A 6,991-nucleotide genomic window follows, 5' to 3' on the forward strand; every position below is an offset into this window, starting at 1 on the left:
CAAAATATACAAAAAATTAAACCAAAAAGGGATTTACTAACCTCAACACGTGATTCAACTCCAACGAGCTTTATGAAACTCTTCCACGTGATTCACCGCCAACAATTAGCCAATTCCACTAAAAAACCACCGACAGATGATGACAATTTCCTAGAACGAAACTTTATCTAAACCTAATTTCTCACTAAAACCCAATGTTCCCCAATTGCCAACCACAACAATGAACCTACGAATCCTATTTTCCCCAATTTTGCCTAATTTCGCACACACTCAATATCTGATCCCAAAATAGCAAACTTAACCCTAATAACTTTTAATTTCATTTCCAAAAATCACTTTTAAATTCTTTTTTTATTAAATTTACCATATATTAAAAATTTTTAAAATTTAAAATCATGTAAATCACATAATGACTTGATACTGTGCCACGTGGTTATTAAATGATACCTCAGCATGTCACCAGGCAAGACATTTAACGTTGTTTACAACAATTAAAGGCAAGGGCATTATTGACTCAACTTTACAAAAAAAATGGATCCAATTGAGCACTTTCAAAATACAAGGACCCAATCGACACGAATCTGCACAAATAGGGACATTTGAAATGATTAAACCTAAATTCTATTGTTTCTTCTGATATACATTCCTCTCTTATATTTATGTCATATTTTGAGTTGATCTTATTATTTGTGTGATAATAAATCTTCAAATTATTTTAAATTTTAATATCGAAAATCAAAATATTGATTTTTTAATACCAAATATATTTTATTCTTTATTTATTTCAATTATTTTTTTTTTGTAAAAAATTTACTCATTAAAAAAAATTATAATAATTCTAACTCATTTAAATATCATTTTATATTACTTTTAACATCAAGAACAATTTAGTAATCTTATGTTTTAATTTATTAAAATTTTTATTTAATCTTTCACATTAATTAAATCTCTCATAAATTTTCACACATCTACTCCAAACCTCTTAAAAGAACCCACACAAACTTCACATTTAATTTTATCTAAATCCATCCTCTCTTTCTCTCAAATCATTTCTTTCAAAAGAACAAAATTTAAATTTTTTCTTAGTTTTTAGGTTAAAATTTAATAATTCTATTTTTAGTTCTTAATAAGATGTATATAAGATCCATCTTAATAATATTAACATCTCCTTAAAATATATAACATTGGAGAGCATGATTTCAAATAGAATTTTATTTTTAATTCTTACTAAAATATATATGAGATCCATCTTAATAATATTAACAACACTTTAAAATATATAAGTGTAAGAACCTATAAAATAGAGTATTAGAGTTGATAGGTTTATAAAAATAATGAGACTGAATATTTTATTATAAAATAATCTTATAATATAAATAGATTTTTCTAATCTCGTCTCATTATCTAAAATATTGTCTATCTCTCTAAAACACTATTCTCTTAACCTCTCTACCATCTCTCTAACCTTTCTCACTCTTGGATCATCTGTTCAACAATAAGGAGATGTCTTGGTGATCCTTGCGTCGAGGCCTACCTATCTGATCGATCAATTGGTTGATTTGAGTAAGTGCCAAACCCTTTTTTCATTGTTATTTAGGGTTCTTGAGCTTGTAAATTGGTTCTGTTTCGCATGAATCAAGAATCCTTCTTCCTTGATTCTTAGTTCAATTGTGGTTCTAACGTTGGTCTCTCATCACCAATCGGTGATTTGTAGGTTGGTTCTAAGAGAAGCTAAATTCTTGCTCTAATTGGTAATTAATTGTGTATCAGTGAAGAGTCCATGAGTATTGTGTGGGATGAATTGAAATTAGGTTTTAGGGTAAACATATCATTTGCAATTGGACTATTTTGAGTGTGGATTGATGAACTGTGATTACGAACTGTATTGAATGATGTTTGGACTTTTATTGAATGTATAAAAGGTTAGAAATCTGTGATGAGGTTGGTTAGTTATGAATTGATGTAATTTATCCTTGTTTTAATTTATTTTTGCATAAGTGGAGTAGTGAAAATCTGATTTGGGAGTTGGGTGCTTAATTGGTCAGTTGGGATAGTCTTAGTAGGTCATATGGGACTTGTTAGAGTCCCTAAGTTGATTGAAATTATGCCAAAAGTGGTAGAATTCGATTTGGGTCTATAAGTTGAGATTTGGAAGCTTTTGGAGTGTAAGGTTGTTAATAAACACTTTAGAATGAGGTTAAGATGATTTAGAAAAATTTAGTTAAGTATAATTAAATATATACCATGATCTAGGAGGATTAGAAGTTGGGGAAAATACTTCAAATTGGTAAATTTGGTGTAGGTTGCATAATTCTACAGTTTAATGCAGTAGAATTATGCAGACTCCTGAGCGTGTGGAGTCGCTTAGCGAGTGTCTGTAATGTCTGGACCACTGTTTGTAGTTTCGCCAAACAAGTTGGGTCGCTGGGCGAGATGACTGAGGGTCTGGGCCATTGTCTAGACATTTGCTTAACGAATAGAGTCGTTGAGCGAGTGAGTTGGGGGGTTTGGACCACTACCTTTACTCTTGCCTAGCGAGAGGGGTCATTGAGCGAGAGATTGGAGTCTGGGTGCTCTGGGGATTTTATTCGCACAACGAGCTATGTTGTTGAGCGAGAGGTTGGAATTTGGGAGCACTGGGAGTTTTATTCGCACAACGAGCTGAGGTCTGGAACCAATGGGATTTTATTCGCGTAGCGAATCGGGTCGATGAGCGAGAAGGTTGGAGTTTGGGAATACTCTCTGGGTATTCGCACAACGAGCTGGATCCTTAAGTGTAACATCCCAATAATTATAGTATTAAACTATAATATAGTTATTACATTCTTGATATGATAGGACAGTCATAGAAACGAGGAATAAAAGTTTTCCTCAATATACAAACCATCACTCAATATTTAAACTTAATACATTCCAAACTTAAAACGATTGAAATAGGGATCTCGTCGATAAGAGCTAAACGTATGTTCCACCAATGGGGTTATGACTGTTTCATATGATGCACTAGTTCCTTTGTAAAGTCACATGTTCTCCTTTCCCAAATTACTATGACTATGTTGATCTTTCTCCTAAACCATTTTATCTAATTGTCTTCTATATCGAATGGTTAAACTTTTGCTAAGAGATTCTTCATAATTTGAATATCTTATACTTCCAAAATGTGAGAAAGATCAGACACCTACTATCACTAATTAATAATTTTTTTTACCGATACTATTGAAGCCTCCGGTATGCATGACCGAAACTGTGGACACAATGATATTTTCGGCTATACAAGGAGGAACGGACTACGTTGAGCGACACTTTGAGGTGTTGCGATTCTTGAGCATGTGAGAGAGTGTGAGAGCTTATGAGTGAGAGATCTTCTGAGATCTGAGCACGAGTGAGACCCTCCTCCGAGTGTGTCTAAGAGCTTATCAGTGAACCCTGTTCCAAGTGAGATTCTCCCTCTACTTTCGCGTTCGTAAGTTTTTTTCTCTCTCAACCCTTCTTCTCTTTGTTCTATGTTTTTCTGCTTTACGCTTCTTTGGCATTGTGTTCTTTACTTTCTTTTCCTTTTTCTCTTTTTCTTACTCGTTATATATGTTGTCATATTAATGAACACATTGTCTTACAATACGGGGTATATAGACTGGAAAACCGTTGTTAATCTCCCTTCGTTTGAAGGTATGACAGAGACATTCGGGTAGAACAATGCCACGTACCCAGTTAAAACAAACCAAAACCATTTTTTTTAAAACAAAAAAATACAGACTCTTTGGACTTAGATCTAGTTAGGATCCGTTGCGAGGACCGTGAAACATATATATTTCTGGCATTGAAGACTTCAAAGATTGGACAATGAAAATTAAACTAAAAGGAGAAAAAGCAAAATGGAAGACTTGACTTAAAATGGAAACTTGACTTGAACATAATAAATCTTTTTACTTTTACTTTTTTTTTATAGAAGAAGTATGAACAAAAACTTAGAAAAAATGGATATTGAAGCCAAGACGGGTTACAAACATTAGCGGTCCACCCCGGAACAAGTTAAAATCTTGTTGAACATTTTCAACTATGGGATCATTAATCCTAGTCGAGATCAGATTCGCGAGATCGCAGAACGACTCAGGAAGTACAGGGAAATCGGAGAATACAACGTTTATTGTTGGTTTCAAAACCATGGAAACTGAGCGAAGCATCGACGCTTGCCACAAGATGTCTCCGGTACATCTAAACCTTCATACTCCCTCCTACCGTCGTTTATGTATGGTAAGCATTTTTTTTTTCTTTTCCAATTTCTTTATTTATTTTGTTTTATTTATCTCTGACTATTATTATTATTATTTTTTTTTTTGCACAACCGGAGATCCTTCATGGGTAATTCCACAAGCTCCAAGGCTCATAGATCTCTTTCCCATCCCCACTATACCTGAAGAAGAAGAGAAAGTCACTCAACCCATGCCGTTTCACATCAAAGCTCCTTCCACGAAGCTTTCTTTGAGATTGCCGTAACTGTTCAAGAGTCTCCTTAAGGGGACTAAAATTTATTTTATTATTATTATTATTATTTATTTATTTATTATTATTTTTTACTGTACCCTTAACAGCCACTTGTGGTCGACATTTGAACATCTTATTTTATTTATGCACTGTGATCTCTATCTGATTTCTTTTATATGCTAGTTAATGATTTTTTTTAGCTCTATAAGATATGATTGCTTAGCACATGGGTGGTATCATTTTCACACGAAGATTAAGGCATCTGATTATATCTATGAGATTCACACAATACAAAATCATTTGAAAAATTGTGTAGTCCTAATGATTTTTTAGACCTTAGTTATTGAAATATATGATATTTGTCATATGATACACCATTGGTTTATTCATTTTCAATAATGAAATCGAAATTTCTTTGATAATAGCTCTCATTTGTATACTCTTATGCTAACACATATTTATAATTCAAACTCAAATTTAAACTATAATGGAATAACTAGCATAATTATTAATTTCAGATGACCACACAAGTTAAAAAAAAATCATATTTAATGTCGTATTTACAGAATTCAACAGGATTGAACACTATAGGATTATAATTATCAATATGACACATATTTTATCAACTAAATACACGTATCACGTATTAATAATACCACAATCATGAATCAAGAACATATAAGACACATCCTTTAAAGTATCTATAAAATTATACTATTAACCGTGGAAAATATATCCATTCATGTATCACCAATCATATATATATATATATAGACTAGCTTTGAAACAACTCTAATACATTTATATATCCTAGTTTCTCTCCATACAATCTTACTCCCAAAGGCATAAAGAATTTATGGATCCTCAAAACATGTCATAGCACAAAACCATTGTGCCAAGTATCCTTTCCCGTCACTCTATTCAAGAACTTTTCCAGGAAAGTACACCCTCCCAACCATTTAACCATGTTACTTCCCATCACCCGCCTAGAGAGATTACCAGGGCAATTCCCACCACTCAAAGAGCTTATCAGGGCTACTCCCACATCTCATCTCGTGAGCTTATCAGGACTGACAACAACAACGCCATCTCAATTGTAACGTGCTTCCCCAGATCAATACCATATCCCAAGGATATTTAGTGTTAAGCGAATCTCAAATTTGTATCTTATGCGAACTAAAAGTAATAAGTATAAACAAGTTCACTTACACACGCATCACTGGTCAAAGATCAAGGTGAGTCATACAAATCTTCACCCATCCTTCACATAACCATTGAGGTCAAAATTTGATGGGTGTCGCCGCCCAATCAAATTTGATGTCCATTTTAAAATGCAGTATAGCTAGGGAATGACCCCTAGGTCGTCTCCCAAAGACCAATTTTGCGATTCAGAATCAAGTCAAACACACAGTGGGGGGGTTTGAAAGTATTTCATATGAGAATTACACTAAATTAAAATGCATAGAAATTAAACACAACTCGAATATGATAGAAAGCATTTAAAAAAAAAATAAAAAAATAAAATGAAATAAAAATAAAAACTCAACCTACAATTCAAACTAATTTAAAATAAAAGAAAATAAAATAAAAAATTAAAGTTTATCTAAAACCTAAACTAATTTAAAATAAAAGAAAAATAAAATAAATAAAAAATCATAAAGTTTCTTCTACCAAAAGGTGCCATGTGTATCTACCAAATATAATAAAATGAGATTGCAAATGGCCTAAAAGGAAAACCCATTTAGCCGTGANGGTAATTCTCCAAAGTGAATAAAATGAATTTGCTTGCAATGTGATCCGTGCCTCCTTCTTCCAGCACAAAAACCGAGTGCCACTTTAATTAATCACCAAAATTCAATTCCCTTTGCCGTGAAAAAAAAAATATAGCAAGTGTACCTAAATTCATTNTAACANAACACGGACACTGCACCCTTTCTAACCACTATTCCCATTAATTCCTTTAAAGGCAAATGAATTAAAGAGTATTACAAGAAAACTAGATTATGCAAACCGTGAGTTTCTCTTCCCCAGACATTGCAATGAGTGTTGCAGCTTTCATTTACTTCCACCAACCTCACCTAGTCACCTCTCAATTCAACCGGACCCACATCACTTCCAAATAATCAAATAGAATTGAATGCAAGCAAGCTTAATCCAAAGGAACAGTACCCCTATTCCAGCAGTGGCCAAATCAAATCACCCTCCTTCTTATAATCCACTCATCATCAAGCTAAAAAGCAAGAACCATAGTACGTAACCCANTGGGAATTCACGTCCCATCCAGCCAATGCTCAAAGTTAATGGATGAACAAAACTCTTCTCTCCAAGATTCACTAACGTGGGAGCCAATCAAAAGTCATGTGAATCGGTGCAGTAAATGGAGTGAACATGCTTCTCACTTTCAAATGACACAAACAAAATTAAATGGGAAGAGCAACGTAGACTACAACGTTGCTAGAGGAAAATAAAAACATGTTAATCATTCATCATGAAAACCAAAATCCATGGA

The sequence above is a fragment of the Vigna radiata genome, unplaced genomic scaffold (assembly GCF_000741045.1).
Source record: "Vigna radiata var. radiata cultivar VC1973A unplaced genomic scaffold, Vradiata_ver6 scaffold_122, whole genome shotgun sequence".
Lineage (NCBI taxonomy): Eukaryota > Viridiplantae > Streptophyta > Magnoliopsida > Fabales > Fabaceae > Vigna > Vigna radiata.